Here is an 18,368-nt window from a genome sequence, read left to right on the forward strand (position 1 = left end):
TTGATATTGGGAGATACTAATGACTGACAATTGGTGGTGGTGGTTGTGGTGGTGGTGATGGTGGGTTTTTTTTTTTTTTTTTGTGTGTGTGTGTGTGTGTGTGTGCACATGCATACATGTGTTTTTCCCTTTGGATTTGGCTGCTGTGAGATAATCTGTGCTTATGTGGTTACAGTTAACTTCCTTGAGTAGGAGTTTTCCTTTTAGTACCTCCCGTAGCTCTGGATTTATAAATAGATATTATTTAAATTTGACTTTGTCATAAAATATCTTGGTTTTTTTTAATCTATGGTGATTGAAAAATTTCCTGGGTATATTAATCTGGGCTGGAATCCATTGTCTCTTAGTGTCTGCCAGGCCCTTCTGGCTTTTGGGAGGCAATTCCCAATAGTCTCCATTGAGAAGTTGGTTTTATTCTTATAGGTCTGTCTTTATATGCCACTTTTCCCCTTATATGTTGGCCTTTTTCCTTGGCAGCACTTAATATTCTTTCTTAGTTCTGTATGTTTAGTGTTTTGATTATTATGTGACACAGGGACTTTCTTTTCTGATCCAATCTACTTTGTGCTCTGTAAGTTTCTTGTACCTTTATAGGCATGTCCTTCCTTAAGTTAGAGAAATTTTCTTCTATAATTTTGATTAATATATTTCTGGGCTTTTGAGTTGGGATTTTTCTCCTTCTTCTATTCCTACTATTCTTAAGTTTAGGCTTTTCATGGTGTCCCAGATTTCCTGGATGTTTTTTATTAGGACTTTTTAGATCCAACATTTTCTTTGATCAATGAATCTATGTCATATATTGTGTTTTCAATGCCTGATATTCTCTCTTCCATCTCTTGAGTTCTGTTGGTGATGCTTGCATCTGTAGTTCCTATTTGCATAACTAGATTTTCCATTTCCTGAATTTTCTGTTTGTGTTTTATTACTTCTATTTAGATTTTCAAGTCATGAAATAGTTTCCTTCACTTGATTGTTCTTTCTTGGCTTTCTTCACATTCTTTAAGAGGTTTTTTGATTTCCCCTAATATTTTGATTGTCTTTTCTTCAATTTCTTTGAGGACCTCTATCATCATCATAAAGTTGGTTTTAAGATCATTTTCTTGTGCTTGAGTTGTGTTGGAATATTCAGGGCTTGCCATAGTGGGATGGTTGGGCTTAGGTGGTGACATGTTGCACTGGCTATTGTTATTTGTGTTCTTATACTTAGGTTGAGGTATCTGGATTTGAAGTGATTATAGGCCTAGGTGCCAGTTTCTGGATTTGTTGGATGGGTGTTTTCTTCCTTATTTCTTTTTCCTCTCTGGTCTTCTGGATCCTGTGTCCTGTGGTTGAGTAGAGGGTCTCTGTCCACATTGGTGACTGAATTTCTGATGGTCTGGATGGCTTCTATGCTAGCAGCAGATTGCTACTAAAGTTTGGGGCTGAAGTTCTGACTATGAGTGTGTGTGGCCTCTGATCTGGGGTTCAGATGCTGTCCTAGTTTCTAGTGGGGTAAGAGGCTTCTGCATGATTTTCAGGTAGTTGACCTGGCCCCTGGGATTCAGGATTCTGGCCTGGCCCCTGGTGGAAAAGGGGGCTTCTGCCAGAGGTGTGAGCTAGGATTTTGGTGACAAAAGAGAGGAGGAGCAGTTGGAGTTCTGTTGGGTGGGCATGGCAGGGTGGGGAGGCAGTCTTAACTGCTGGCCTGGTTCAGGATGCCGGCCTAGCCTCTGGGGAGTGAGAAGCTTCAGCCAGAAGTGTGGGGTAATTTCAACTGGCAAGCAGAGGAGGGGTTCTTGGGGTTTTGGCAGATGGTAGCTTACCTAGTTTTCAGAAAACTGACCTGGCCTCTGATGGGTTGTAAAGCTTCCACCAGAGGTGTGGGCTAGAATATGGTGATGAGGAGAGGACGGTCAGTTGGAATAATGCTGGGCAAGTGCAGGGCAAGGTAGGATAGAGGTCAGTATTACCTGGAGTTCAGGATGCTGGCATGGCCTCTAGGGGAAGAGAAGGCTTCTGCCAGAAGTATCTTTCTTATTTCAAATGAGCATAAATAGCAAATTCTTTTACCAAGAAAAATATCAAAATACTCAGCCAAATAATTTTATTATCGAAATGAAATCCTCAAATGATCAATATTGTTCTCTTCTATGGTAGAAATCTTTACTAAAGGATGGAGACAATCCCAACTATCACCTAACCATCTGGTTTCAATATAAAAGAGAATTTGTACATGCAGATAACTCAAAGCCTATGTATTTATTTAAAAACATATACAATAGATAAAATAAAAAAATAAAGAGAGTGCCAATTCCCTCCACTTAACAACTGCAAGTTTTACACAGACCCTGGATTGAATCTTCATCTTCAATCAATTGAATTAGAAGACACACCTTGGAAAAAAAGAGAAGAAACAGTAAAACTGGATAAAAAACTTCACAAGATTCATATTTTTGGTAGTTAAAATAGATATAATTATGTATTTTATTTTTAATTTTTGCCATCACACAGAAGTTAAAATTTTAATTTTTATGAATGAGGTTAAGAATCTCTACTGAAGCGGGTAAATCCAACTTTTTGTTCCATGTCTACTTCATTCATCCTCAAGGAAATCTGTACAAAGGTTAATTTTTCTAGTTAGAGGAACTGTAAATATGTGTCTTAATTATTTAAAACCAAAAATTAACTTCAAAAAACTTAATGTAATCTTGTATCAAGTTTTTCACAGGCAAAATTGCTCTTACCTTTCTTTCAGAAATAACACCTTTTTTAAAAAATTAATACTTGTTTTACATCCTGACTGAAGCCTCTCCTCCCTCCTCTCCTCACACTCCCCCCCTCCCACACACACACCTCAAGCCATCCATCCTCGGTAATCGCTCAGAAAGGAGTAAGCCTTCCGTGGGCTTCAGCAAAGCATGGCTTATTAAGCTGCCATAAGACCAAGCACCTCCACCTGTATTCAAGCTGGGCAAAGCAATCCAGCATGAGGAATATGTTCCCAAGAGCCAATAAAGCACCAGGGACATCTCTGCTTCCATTCTGGGAGTCCCACATATAGACCAAACTACACATGTGTCACATATGTGCAGAGAGCCTAGGTTGGTCCCATGCAGGTTCCCTGGCTATTGGTTCACACTCTGTGAGTTCTCATGAGTCAGGCTAGTGGTGTCTGTCCATTTTCCTGTGATGTTCCCGGCCATCCTGTTTCCTACAATCCCTCTTTTCTCAACAGGAATCCTTAAGTGTGGCTCAAAGTTTGGCCATTGGTCTTTGAATCTGCCTCTATCAGTAACTGGATGAAGGCTCACTGATGACAACCAGGGTAGAAACCAGTCCCATCACAGGGAATGGCCAGTTCAGGCTATAGATTCATTGCTGCCAGGAGTCTTAGCTCAGGCCATCCTTGTAGACTTGGAAGTTTCCCTTGCATCGGGCTTCTACCCAACTCTGTAAAGTCCCCTAATATTTTGCATCTAAAGATACCATTAGGACAGCAAATTAGCCATTTATTAGTCATTGTATTGATTTGTATTCCATCTTTGTTCACTTGTTTGTCAATAATAATCTGCATGCTTACCATTTATCTACTATTTACTCACCTTAATCATTTGCCTGGGATGCTCAGGTAGCCTCCCATAAGTTTACTATTTCTGTTTGCTCTGGTTAGAGCTAATTCTGAGCATGTATCTAGAGAAGTTTTCTCCAGAAAAGCATTTATCACATCAGTTTTTATTTTGGAGGAAGCTGAAAGTACTGAATGGCTCTGTTTGCTATACAGTGATACTTCTATATATACTAGTCACCTATCATGTGTTTGATATAATTATCCATTGTATATTTTTTCTTATGTTCCCTTTTATAATACGGATGATAGCCACTGTGAACTATTAACCACTGCACTTTATCACAAGCCCTGGAAGAGGGACAGCCTTTCCCTAGTTTGTCTATTTTATTTTAAGCACAAAATTATTTCTTTGGGATGACAGAAAGCCCTCTAACAGGACTGTGGCCAAGGCTGCTAGCTGATAATATTGATGTCAGTAGTGAGGTCTACTGCTCCAAAATTCTGTGCACTGTATCATATCCATGTGACCCCCACACACAGAGCCATAGCATTGCCTAGGTTAGATACCTGTAGATTCATTTTTACCCTAATTCTCTGTTCTCTTTTTTTCCCTGTTATAGGAGAATGAACAAAATTCTGAAATTATTCTTCCCATAGATTTTAGTTTATATTAATAAAGGAACCAGTAAAGATTTATATCTCTTGGGAATTAAATATTAGAGAGAAATGACTTTGCTGCTTCCATTTCTTCTTTTCCCATTCCCCATTTCTTTATTCCATGTCAATTAGAATATGTTTTTTTCTGGTCTTGCATTCCTAGCATTAGCTATTGATATAGAATGTAAAATAAAAGAGGCTTGTTAAACTAAAAAAAAAAATTATAGCCTTGGAAAGAAAAATAAGTTACTAGGTAATTATATGTTAAAAATAAATTACAGTTAGATCCTTGGAGTCTCAGATGAAGATGTTGTCTAAGAAACAATCTCTTGAGACTTGTGCCTATTCACTAAGAAAGCATGGTAGTAAAATGAAGGAAAATAAACTTGTTTATAGATGAGATTATAATAAAATCATTTGAGATAGCTATACACACAAAAGCAAGAGAAATGGGATCATATACTGTATGTGATGTAATTGTCTTTACATTTGAATATCATATGTAGTCTTTGTATGTACAGATTGATTAGATATTGTTAAACACCACCATTATCAAATAGCCAGATTACAATTGCTATTTTATTAACAACTGTACAATGCATATCTATAGCAAATCAGCCATGGCATTAAGCACTTTTTAATTGGAAAAGGTAAAGTGCCACTCATAGGGCAATTTCCTTACTCCATTGAAAATTAAAGCATTCTCCAGGTAGACCTGGAAAAAGTACATTTAAGGATTCTGTAGCTTATTTTTAAGATATTAACACTGGTACCAAAAGGAAGAAATTGTTTGCTGCAAGGACTTTTGTACAGGCTGTACTCCTTTGCTAGTTTCTTTTCTTTTCTTTTCTTTTTTTTAGACATTATTTGATAGCATATGTGATAACATTTAAGATGGACTTAATGGACAAATTTCGATGTGTTTTCTCTTTTATTTTAATTCAACATTTTTTTCTTCGTTTATATTTTTGACTTTTTGAAACGTACTCCTGGAATCTACATGTCATGTCAGAGGGTTTGTGAATAACTTTCCTGAATCATCTGATGTTCATTTGTTGTTTGCTTCGATTATAACACAGCAGTTGGCCTTTGTCACCATTCTCTGTAACTGGGGGCAAGCTGGGATATCTGTAAGTAAAATAAGCTCCTCAACCAGCATGGAGGGATTAAGACTATCACCCTGCATTAACCACACTGGATTTGATTTTCTCTGTTCTTACTTGAATTTGAGTCATAAACTGATATTCTCCTCTGATGAGATAAGTGTGTGTGTGTGTGTGTGTGTGTGTGTGTGTGTGCAAGTTTTCTGATATTTTTTGTTTGTTTGTTTTTTTGAGACAGGGTTTGTCTGTGTAGCTTTGCGCCTTTCCTGGAACTCACTTGGTAGCCCAGGCTGGCCTCGAACTCATAGAGATCCGCCTGCCTCTGCCTCCCGAGTGCTGGGATTAAAGGCATGCGCCGCCACCGCCTGGCTGTTTTCTGATATTCTTATAAATTGCCAGTTACACTGGATTTTTCAATTTCAATTCCAAATAATTTTCTAGCTTTTAAAAATGTAAATAAAACCACCTAGAGGTAATGCACTCAACCAAATGATATGATGATTTAAATATGTATTATATATATTTGAATACATATATAATTGAGTTGATATGACAGATATTGGCCTTCCTGTTTATAATTTTATTTTCACAATGTAAATTTAATTTTATAGTTTTATGTTCATGCTTTTACTTTTTCATTTCTTAAAGCATCTAAACCCTTTATTATTGTCAGGGAAAATATATTTAATCCCTTGTTTAATAGATCCAGATATGGTCCTATAAGTTTGCTGTATTTTGTAAGTAGAAGTCTGCTGACTTTATTATATCTGAGTTTCACTGGACAAGTGTTTCTATTATTACTGGCACAGAGAAGAAAATCTATATGAAGGTGATAATTTATTTGCTTTCATGCTCCTGTTCTCTAGCAGAACCTTATAGATTTGCATTTACAATTACTCAGAAGTGAGAACAGCAGATACTTTTTTACTGGCTCTTTCAGTACAAAAACTACAGTATCTTCATACATGGTGGAAGACCACTGGTGAGTAAAAACACATTTTCAAAATATAGTTTGGACAGAAGAGTGACCCCGAGGCTCAAAATGCATTCTGAACATTGAGAAGACTAGAGTTAAGTTCCTGGCATTCGTATCAGCTGGGTCCTTATTGCTTGTAACTTCAGCTCCAGGTGTTCTGACATACTCTTTCTTATGTAGGCACCTAAACTAATGGATGTGCACAGACCTCACACATACACATACACATAGTTAAAAGTAAAATATATCTTCCAAAAGGAAAATATAGCTTCTTATCTGAGATAATCCCAGATACCCACATCACAGAAAATAGAGTACAAATTCCTACACTTTGTTATCCTGACCTCTACAAGGGTGCTATAGCATGGCCACACATGCATGTGCATGTTCATACATGTGTGTGAACACACATACAAATAAATAACTGTAAATAATATAAATGCAAAGAAAACTCACATATATATGTGTGTGTGCATGTATATGTATATATATGTATATGTATATGTGTATCTATCTATCTATCTATCTATCTATCTATATCCACATGTATATCGTGTGTAGGTGTGTACACATAATGTAATTTCTCAAAGAGTCCTGAACAGGGTGTTGAATCCAATCCTCTTGGGTTGGAGATTCATGTGGTTGTAAGAGATTGACATGCGTGCTAGGAACTCAAGACCTCTGCAACAGCTGTAAGCACCTCAGCCACTTAGCTACTCAGCCACCTCCCCAGCCCTCAAACAGCGACCTTTTATAAATAAATCCATTATTCAGTGTAACAATAAATATGAGTAGCTTTAACTATATTTTAATTGAAACATATGTTCTCCATACTGAATAAACTCTTTAATATGCTTTCACTTTACTCAAATTATAATAACATTAAAATTTTTCCAAAATTGTATATCAATGTCTGATAGACCCAGATGACTTTTCAAAAGCCTTTAACCAAGAATCTGAAAAGTACAGTGAGTTTTGATCCTCAGACAGAATTAAATGATTCCAAAGGCTCATCACTCTATGGAGTATGTATAAATGTCTTCATCTAAGCATTCTTCCTTTTCATCATAATTAATGAAGGGATGAACAACATAACATAATTTGAAGAACTCTCCCAATATATTTATAACAATGATATCATTACATCATAAACTCCAATAACAATGATATGAATTACTTTGTTGCAAATAAGCCAGATGTTTCAATAGTTTACTTCCTTATTTGGGATAAAAGCTCTACTCAGGATGAAATATTATAAGATCTAAAAACTTAAGTGCTTCTTAGATATTCTCAAGCTTCACAATGTCCAGAGTCTTTCAATGATTTCTGCTATCAGTAGATAGTCTTTGACTCAAAAAGAACAATTCACTACCCAGCTATTTCCCCTGGAAGACATACCAGTTTCACCTCACATGGTCTCAACTAAATGTGTTTGAATTCCCTGAAAATCTGTAAATTTATTTAAAAACAAAAATTTCATCTTTTTATAAGAATCATTATTACCTCACCCTCTTGTTACAAAGCCAAGTTACTACATCCTCAGTGTTTCGTTCTGCACCTGGCCTAGACTTGCATGACATATGGTATCTATTTCCCCTGGAATATAAGTGTGATTAAAAAGATGTGGACAAATCCACATTGAATGTTACATGTTTGACACATATGGATCTCTTAAATTAGCTTAGTAGTGAAATGAACTTTACTCCAACTACAGTAATCTAATCACTACCCGCACCTGTATACTGGCTAAAAGCACCACAGCACAACAAAAATAATATAGAGCTCTGTCCAGTCATTTCCAAGGTAAAAATCTGACTTTTTCTCTCTCAGCTTCCTTCCCTGGAGCATTCCATGTTCTTACACCAATTCCAGCATTTCTAATAAGCATTATAGCTCTCCAATTCATCATAGAAGACTGAGGTACCACAGTGTACCTTTTCTCTCTTCCAACCTTTCCCCTCACCTCAGGAATCCCTGTGGAGAGTGTCTCCCAGAATCCTTTCCATGAAGAATCATTAACTCAGAACCTGATTGTCAGGGAGCCTAACCTGCGGGCCACCACTTCCATCACAATCACCAGGATTCTTGTTAGAAATGCAAATGGCTGGTATTTATCTCAGACCTATGGATTAGAAATCTAGGATTAGAGGTTGAGAGTCATCTGCATTATTAAAAAAGCATCTCAGAAAATTATTTTTCTCATTACAATGGTGCTAACAATGACAGCTGTGATTATCTTGATTGTATACAAAATTGAAATGCTGAAATGTATAAGGGGAAGTGCTAGAAGAATTTCAAAACCTCATGTAGGCTTTTATGTCAAAATCATTTATATGGAAGCATAAAATATCTGCACATAAGCTCCATAGAGCACTAACAAAGAAACCACAGGCAGAAACAAGGATTCTAAGTTTATAGATCATAGAATGTCTGGGAACAGCTACAGGAATTAAAATACTTAATTTAACAGTTAAGTAAGGGCTTAGAGTCTGTACAAATAACAAATACTGTGTGTCTAGGAGACCCCAAAATAGGCAGTGATATATCTTTTATGTAACTATTCTTAGCAGGATGTTGCTTTATGTGGGTTCTGTATAAATATGGCTTCAAGGTCATAGGCTGGAACCTAGGCCTCACTCCTTCCCATTCCTGTGTTTATGTACCTGTAGGTCTATGTCTCTCCCTCCTTGTAGCCTATGTGCTCTTCTATATGTGTGCTTGCGTATCTGCTGGTGTTTGCCTGTCTAGTGGCCTTCACCCAGAGTAAACAGAGTATTTCTTATTTTCTGTCAGCTCCTCATGCTCTCTTCAATCTCTATCCTGTAGGGAGTTTCCTCCTTTCCTAGTAATGGAACTTAGATCTCATGTCTGGCGTAGTCAGAAAGATTCAACTGCCCTACCTCACTGGGTGTATCTCTTCAGATTCTGTTGGACATTCTTCTGGGAGAGGAGCAGAGCTTGGAAAATTAACTGGCTCTTTTAACTGCAGAGAAAACTGGTCTTGAGGACATTTTGAGGTTAGAAGTCGTGGTGTAAATTTTTCAAATTTAAACAAAACTTGAAAACTTGAATATGTGCTTTAGAGCATTATCTGAATAAGAATGTTTATATGTTTTTTAAAAAGGAGTATATTTAGAGTTTGGAGCAGCTGAACCCTATACCTCTAAGAGGTGGAAGATAGCATTTTGATGGCATCACAGTATACGGAGAGATTCGCCTCCATCAATACCACCCCACTTAAAGGTGGTGCCTACAAGACACAACCATAGAACTGGGAAAAAACATGCTAATGACCTCTGTGATGGGTGTAGTACATACAGTATGTGGTAAGTTGACAAAGACTACAAATAAAGCAACCTCATAGAGGGGCTTATTAGAGGTAGCTCAAGAGTGAAATATATGTCAGACTCCCAAAATGTAACATTACCTTTAGCAGTGCAGGTAGCAAGTAGAGCATTTCCTGTGCTAGAAACAATGGACCTCAGTGAACAGACCTGCAGAGCATCCCCATACCCTGTAGTTAGACACATTGTGGATGCTGGCTCTGCCCTGGATCATGAAAAGGGTCCTGGATATGAAACCTCTCCAGACAGAGACAAGTACTTTGGGCCTCATCAAGTGGGGACTTACAGAAGACATTAAACATTATGCCCATTATTAATTGGTTCTTCACTAATGTACAAAGGGTGTTCAGCATTTGTGGTTAGTGGAACTGATTATACTTTAGTCCACAGAAACCTTAAAAGCTTTTCTGGCATCATACATAAATGGCTCTAGGTCAATCAAGGCCAAATTCATAAATGTCTCTTTGGATATCTGCCCTTTTTGTCACCCTGCCCCAGTCATATATAGTCTATGCTTCCTTGTAGTGGAATATGTCCTAACTGTGGACATTCTGTGAGTGTTGGCAACATTTCAAGCAGCTATCAGAGAACTCAAACTGCAAATGTGGACTGTGAAACCAATGGAGAGGGGCCTTCCTCATCACTATCTCTGCAAGGATTGCCAAACCTAGGAACCATGCGGTTCCAGGGAACATGCTGATTTAATATGAGTAACACATAATACTACAACACATCTGCATGGTCAGTGTGGAAACCAGATAAAACTCGGAATGATTGTGAGCAATGAGAAATAAATATGGTGACTCCACCTATGCATGCTGCTATGCTATCCTTCATGGACTTAGAGGACTAAGCAAATCTGACTTGGAGTCAATATCATGGTATAGTGGATCAAAAACTCTTTTTATTCGCCTAGAAAAGTTTATGTTGGACATATATCATATCACACTATCCAAGAGAAATCTGTGCAGCCCCACAATTTCTCAAAGTTTGATGACACATAACTTGATTCTAGGCAATAGTCCAAGGTCATCATGTTGTATCATTATGTTAATGACAATATACAAATACAAATCTCTGATTCTCTCAAAGATTTGAATTTGTTGTTCTGAGTCTAATAGCTGCCCAGGTATATGCTATAAAATCATGGGGGTAGATGATGAAGTCCTCAAGAGTACCAGGGTCTCAGTTTTCTGTTCCAAGGAGGTGGCACTAAGTAGTTATTCCCTAACAAAAGAGTTCCAGAAGGGCATAAGATAAGCAAACACATATACTAGTACAAAATATGCTCCCCCAGAAGAAAAATGTCTCAAATACTGAGAGTTCTATTAGTGTCCATGAGCCACATATAAAGTAACAACGTGACCATCTGATGATAGTTAAAGAAAAACAGAGGTTAGCTAGCACAGCCACTGGCTGCATCAAAGACTCAATGACTAGTAGTCATTAAGTGAGCCCTCCAGTCCATGTGTGTACAAAATTGAGAGACTTGGGAACGTTAGGTCCTGAGAACAAAGGAAACCTACATAGCATGGAGGTCCTGAGAGCATGCAGGGCTGAAGAGCCTGAAAAATTTACAGAGTGAGAATCCATAGAGGAGATATGGTTATTCTCTACACTGTAATTATGGATTATGGGTCTAAATAGCATCCTAGTAGGTCCTACTTTAATAAAACACCAGTTATCTAAAAGTCATAGGATGTTGGAAATAGAAGGACACAAGAACCAGTTCGTGTTTAGATAATATGGAACTACTACAGATGTACAGTATGAATCCGTTAAAACATGGCTGACATTAGACATCTTCTGGGCTCTGAATTAGCATAAATTGCCTGACACTGGATTTCTGAGAGTCTCCAATGTAATGGTGATATAATATGTTACATAATTATTTTTGGCAGAAAGTAACTTTTGTGTTGGTTCTATGTAAATATGGGACTTGAGTTTAGAAGCTGTAAACTGAACCATTGCCTTTCCCATCTTACCTGCATGTATCTTCCCATATTTCCATGTGCTTGCCTAAATGTGGCCTGTGTACTGGTTTGAGTGCCTCCTCATGGTTATATAATGGTCTTTACCCAGGGTGAGTGAAATATTTGCCCATTGGCTCATCTTAATCTCTCCAACTTCCCACCTTTCATCGCCGTACTCTTACCTAGCATCAGAGCTTGATCCTATACCTACTTCTATGTTCCTTAACTTTGTTTTTTGATCTTTGATATATATATATATATATATATATATATATATATATATATATATATGACCTACATTACCCCCTTATTTTCTTTAGTGGTTTCTGAAGTAGTAAGTCAGGATTTCTGTTGCTATTCCTGAGAAACAAAGTTAGATTTCAAAGTTACTAACCCCCCTTTACATTATTAGAATGGGTATGTAATTAAAGTTTTCTTTTTAACATTAGAGATAAATTAATATCCATTCTATTTTTTCTTTCAGGTATTGATAGACATGCTGGAATGGCCAATTGTATCAAGAATTAATCTGTGAGATACAACCTTCTTCTAGCAGAAAACAAAAAGAGAAATGAACACACCAAAAATATATAAACAATTGCACATGGATCGATATACATTTATATGACTTAGTCTCCATATATATTCAAGATAATTCCTTACCGACATGTCCATAGGCCAAAGTTATCTAAATATTCATTCTCTAAGACTCTCTTCTCAGATTATTCTAAGTAGTGTAAAGTTGACAGCTAAAACAATTCAGTGCATAACTGCTTACTTCTGATTTCTGATTACTTAAATTTCATGCCAAACATTAGGGGTCATTACATTTATAAATTGGCACTCATTAAGTCTTCTACATAAGTAGCTCCTGAGTTCCAATGTTCATCTTATTTTAAAGATAGTATTGTAGGAATAACAATATAGTATTTATGAGAAAATGGACAATAGTTCAGCCATGTGGACATAGAATTTATTATTTATCTTTAGGTTTCATTTGTATCATGATAATAACCTATTCATGAACTTAAATGTATTCTTAGAAGAAGCAAATGAACTAGTATATGTGAAAATATTCTGAAAAGCATCTCTTTTTATACATTAAAAAAAGTGTAAAGATGTTTGTACTTTTATAGTATAATGGTTGGAATTTTTTATAAAAATAAAAGTTCAAGAAAGACATTCAAAATAGATGGCTAAATAGTTTTTCTCCTATTTTATAGGAGAAATTATTATTATAATTATTATTATAAATACTATAATAGTATTTATACTTATTCTTGCTTCAAATCTATATACTCTTAATTCTCCTCATGCCATTGGCCTAGAAATAGGTAGGACTTAGGTCATAGTGCCACAGCAGATTTTTGAAGTGAGATTCCCTAATTAGCTCATCAATATCACCTATACTTTGATAGAAATGTAATTTTTCAGGAAGCAACCAAAATCTCTGGGGCTTGGGCTAGCAATACCCATTTTGACAAGCCCTTCAGTTGCTTTGGACACATGCTAATTTTTGAAAAGCTCCTGGATTTTGTTCTTATAAGTCTAAAAAGTATTTCCTCTAGCCCTCACCATTTCACTGTTAATTTATCAGCCATAGATTCCTTTCCTCTTTTTTTCTTATCATACAATCTAATGGTCAATATTCTCCTTATAAAAGCATGTCACACAAAAACCCACTTAAGTAAAGGATTTAAGTAAAAACAATCATCCCTTCCTACTATGTAGGGTCAACCATTGGAAATGAATAGTCTACAGAAACACTTGAGCTGACAGTAATGAAGCAACTTATCTACCAAAACATGAGCTATGATGGTAATAGACTGAAGTGTTTAAAAGCAAATATGGGTACAGCCTAAGCAGTGTTCAATACATAATCAAAGTCACATTTTTAAAAATTTACGGAAAAATAGTTCCGTAAAATATTCAACACCTAGTGGAAAGATTGACATGCTACACATTGAAGACTGAAACAGATAAGATCTTTACCATTTCCCTAACTTGACTGAAATGAAAGTGATAGTGTCATGCTCCCATAAAAATATATGATGTTGTCTCCCCCAAGACCCAGCTATACCACTCTTGGGCATATTCCCAAGGAATGCTCAATCATACCACAAGAGCACTTGCTCAGCTATGTTCATATCAGCATTGTTTGTAATAGCCAGAACCTGGAAACAACCTAGATTCCCTTCAACTGAAATGGATAAATAAAAAGTGGTACATATACACAATGGAATACTACTCAGCAGAGAAAAACAATGGCATCATGAGTTTTGCAGGCAAATGGGTGGATCTAGAAAAAATCATCCTGAGTGAGGTAACCCAGACTCAGAAAGACAAACGGGGTATGTACTCACTCATAGGAGGATGCTAGATGTAAAACAAAGATGATTAGACTGCTACTCACAACTACAGGGAGGCTACCTGGAAAACAGGACCCCAAGAAAAACATGGGGATCACCCAATGACGGAGAAATGAATGAGATCTACATGAACAGCCTGGACATGAGTGGGAGTAATGAAGGGCGAGGGTCAAGGGAAAGAGAGCTTGGGGGAGCAGGAGATCCCAGCTGGATCAAGAACAGAGAGGGAGAACAAGGAATAGGAGGCCATGGTAAATGAAGACCACATGAGACTAGGAAGAAGCAAAGTGCTAGAGAGGCCCACAGAAATCCACAAAGATACCCCCACAATAGACTGCTGGCAATGGTCAAGAGACAGTCCTAACTGACCTACTTTGGTGATGGGATGGCCAAACACCCTAATTGTCATGCTAGAAACCCCATCCAACGACTGAGGGATCTGGATGCAGAGATCCATGGCTAAGCCCTGGGTGGAGCTCCAGGAGTCTAATTAGCGAGAAAGAGGAGGGTTTATATGAGCGAGAATTGTTGAGACCAAGGTTGGGTAAAGCACAGGGACAAATAGACAAATGAATGGAAATACATGAACTATGAACCAATGGCTGAGGGGCCCCCAACTGGATCAGGCCCTCTGAATGGGTGAGACAGTTGATTGACTTGATCTGTTTGGGAGGCATTCAAGCAGTGGGACTAGGTCCTGTGCTCATTTCATGAGCTGGCTGTTTGAAACCTGGGGCTTATGCAGGGTGGCTGGGCTCAGACTGGGAGGAGGGGACTGGACCTGCCTGGACTGAGTCTACCAGGTTGATCTCAATCCTCAGGGGGAGGCTTTGCCCTGGAGGAGGTGGGAACAGGGGGTGGGCTTGGGGGAAGGGGAGAGGGGCCGGATGGAGGAGAACAAGGGAATCCGTGGCTGATCTGTAGAACTGAATTGTACTGTAAAATAAAATAAAAAAAATATGATGTTGTGATGTCACAAATTTTTCCTTGATTAATAATTTCTAGAGTGTTCTTAAAACCCTTGAAAGTTTCTCTGCAACAGAGTTAGGAGAATGATCTTTTGTCATTCATGATGTGCCCCTTTCCATAACAGGCTTTATGCAAATTAGGCGATTCTTGTAGGACACTAATAGATTCCTAATGAGGCACTCCATGCAAAGGAAAACAATCAGGACTTCCATGAATTTCAAGCCTGCCCACCTGATCTCCCCAAGGGTAGGGGAGTGTGATGTTGAGATACTCACTAATAGCTAATTGTTTAATTATATATGATAGAACGGAGCCTCCACCAAAATACTAAATAATGGAAATCTGGTAAAAAATAATTTCCAAGTTGGTGAATGCATTCTCCTTAATAGACACAAATGTATTTGGGATCTTTCTGGATCTTACTTTGTAAACTTCTTTTGACTGTTCACCATTGTTCTGTATAGTAATCCTGTGATAAAAAAAAAAAAAAATGTTTCCCCAGTTTTCTGAGCCATTCTAGGAAATAATTAGTTTCAGAAGAAAGTCTCAGAAGTCTCTGACTTTGTAGTCAAGTTGGACATATTGTGAGTTAACTCACAGTCCCATTCAAATGGTACATATGTTTAAGTAATATGGCCTCTGAAGGGAAGACATCTTTGGCCTAAGCTCTACACATTGAATTCTGATGCCAGCTTTGGTTAGTATCAGAATCAGAATAGTCAGAATATGCTTAACTGTAGAATGCTTTTGGCATTTGACTAGGTTTCCATCACCATGCAATGATTTCCTTCTTTTTAAGTTGGTCTTAAATCCAATTATAGGGCTGTTCATTCCTGCCAAGATGTGTCTACAGCACTGTTGTTGTTAATTGTGTGATGCTGGTCACGTCTGTGGTGATATTTTGTTTGTGCTTTAACAAATAAACCTTGCCTGGAGACCAGAGTGTGGAGCTAGCAACCAGAGGCCAGTCAGTGGTGGCGTACACCTTTAATTCAGCACTTGGGAGGAGGAAACAGGAAGTGACATGACTGGACAGAGAGAGGAAGTTTTAAGGCAGGGTGGAGAAAGGAGCTCAACCCTTTTAGCCTGAGGATTCAGTAGAGGTAAGAACTCTTTCTAGTGGATGGCTCCTTTATCTCTCTGATCTTTCAGAATTTACTCCAATATCTGGCTCTGGAGTTTTATTAAGACCAATTAGGATTTATGCTACAGTTCAGAGATGTCGTAGCTAGGTAGGACTATTGTTTTCTTCCCTCCATTTGAATCTTGCTTCTTGTACCATGAAAGTTAGTTCTCAGGAAGGAGGCATTCAATTCAGTTCCAGTTCAGGGGTCTCTGGTCTTGTTTCTCAAGTTCATGATGTCTTCAGCAAAAGGGATTTACCTTTCACCTCAGGTACAGTGAAGGGCAAGAGCAAAGCCTGTATATTTTGGGAGTCTCTTGGACGGCCCTGATGGAAAATTCAGAAGAAGACCTCTCATGCTTGATGTGGGAATATTTAGTTAGGTGGTCTATGGCTCTTGGAGAAAGCAATTTCACTTGTCAAAATGGTAAGTAATAAAAGTCATTTAAACTACATGCTTTCTTTTTTAAAAAAAGGGTTTCTCTGTGTAGCCCTGGCTGCCCTAGTACTCACTGTTTACACTGGGCTGCCCTCACACTTACAGATCTGCCTGCCTCTGTCTCCCTAGTGCTGGGATAAAGGCATGTTCCACCACTGACCAGCTTCAGAAAAATAGATAAAGAAAATGTACATTTACATGATGGAGTATTACTTAGGTGTCAAAAATGATATGAAGAAATTTGCAGACAAATGGATGGAACTTGATATTTATATATTGCAAAAATGAAATATCTCCAACAACAGATGTGAAAGGGGTGACTGCATTCAAAACTACTAAGATACTCTCAAGAAAAGAATTAGTTTTGTTTGGCAGGAAAAAATGTAAGCCACATTGAGAGTAGAACTAAAGAAATTACTAGATTTTCTTTGAGTTGAACTTGACACTGATGGCTAATCTCTGCAGAGGAGAGCAGATCCAGCTACACTGCAAGATACCCATAGTAACTATAAACTCAGATACTTGAATGCGTGGTTTGTAGTGCTCTTTGGGGAGGTTTAGGAAATTTAGGCTTGCTGGAGAAAGTATGTTATTGATGTTAGGCTTTGAGAATTAATAACCTTTCCCTATTTCCATTTTATTCTGCTTTGATCTTGTGATAAAGGATGTGACTCTCAGCTTCCTGCCCTTGCTGCTATGCCTGCTGCTTGCTACCATTCTTCACTGATGAACTCTTATCTCTCTCAAACCACAAACCCAATTAAGAGAATAGGGTGGACACATGGATCTCCCAGGAAGGGGTAATAAAATAGATTTTATGGGTTTACTGGGGGTGGGAATAGAAGGATCAGGTGGGAAGCGGGACGGGAGATGGAGTTGGAGGGAATGAAGAAAGAGACAGTTATAACTGAAAGGCACTTGAGGGATAGTATGGAAACCAAGTGCAATGAGAACTTTCTAAAAAAAAAAAAAAATGATACTAAAGAAGTTTCCAAATAATGGAGACAGAATTGCAAGTGGCCATCTTTTGTCACCAAATAAAGCTTCCAGTAACAGGATTGGGTTACATCTAATTGAGTTGTTGGCCTAAGGACCCATGAAAACCCTCAAGCATCTCAGGCTGTTGTCAAGACACTAGATTGTTCTCCAAAAACTGACAGAAGGCCCTATTGCTGAAGACAACATCCACACAGCTCATTGAACATGAAGAAGTTGAGCTAGTGCCTACGTAGAAGCTTCGACCATAAGATCTAGTGTCTTCGGTACAGGAAGGTAGTTGGCAGGCAACTAAACAGATATTTAAATGCCACAAACCTATGGATTTACAATGCTGTCTTACCTGCAACATATGCTTGGGCAATGGTAGCACAGGATGTATAAGACTAATCAAGAAATGTCTGATTTAACTTAAGGCCCACTTCAGGAGATAGAACTCATACTGGACATTGTTTGGTTAACCCAGAATGAGAGACTAGATAGCCCAGAGACTTCAGGTATTACCAAATACTACTGGTCTTAAAAAAAGTAATAAAGCAATAAAATAACTCCTAATGATATTCTTCTGTACTCATAAATTAGTGCCTTATTCAACTGTCATCAGAGAAGCTTCCTCCTACAACAATTGTGAACAAATACAGAGACCCATAGCCAGATATTATGCAGAGAGAAAGAGACAGAGAGAGAGAGAAAGAGGGACCTTGGAATACACAACTGAAAATGGGGTTTCTCCATCCAACAAATTCCTCCCCCTCGTAATTCAGGATACTCCACAGAAAGAATATAAGAGCCAGAGGAAAGGGAGGACACCAGGAGAACAAGTACCTCTAAATCAACTGAGCAAAGCTCATATGAACTCAAAGAGACTGATT

The 18,368-nt window shown here is 37.9% G+C and overlaps 1 long non-coding RNA gene across 1 annotated transcript; it reads left to right on the forward strand.

The window, feature by feature from the left end:
* Positions 1 to 6,774: 6,774 nt before the first annotated feature.
* LOC114682704 lies at positions 6,775 to 12,160 on the forward strand. Its single transcript, XR_003733078.2, has 3 exons — positions 6,775 to 9,300; positions 9,408 to 9,609; positions 12,085 to 12,160. It is a non-coding gene; the product is annotated as an uncharacterized LOC114682704 (long non-coding RNA).
* Positions 12,161 to 18,368: the final 6,208 nt, after the last annotated feature.

This window comes from Peromyscus leucopus, chromosome 15 (genome assembly GCF_004664715.2).
Source record: "Peromyscus leucopus breed LL Stock chromosome 15, UCI_PerLeu_2.1, whole genome shotgun sequence".
In the NCBI taxonomy this organism is placed as follows: domain Eukaryota; kingdom Metazoa; phylum Chordata; class Mammalia; order Rodentia; family Cricetidae; genus Peromyscus; species Peromyscus leucopus.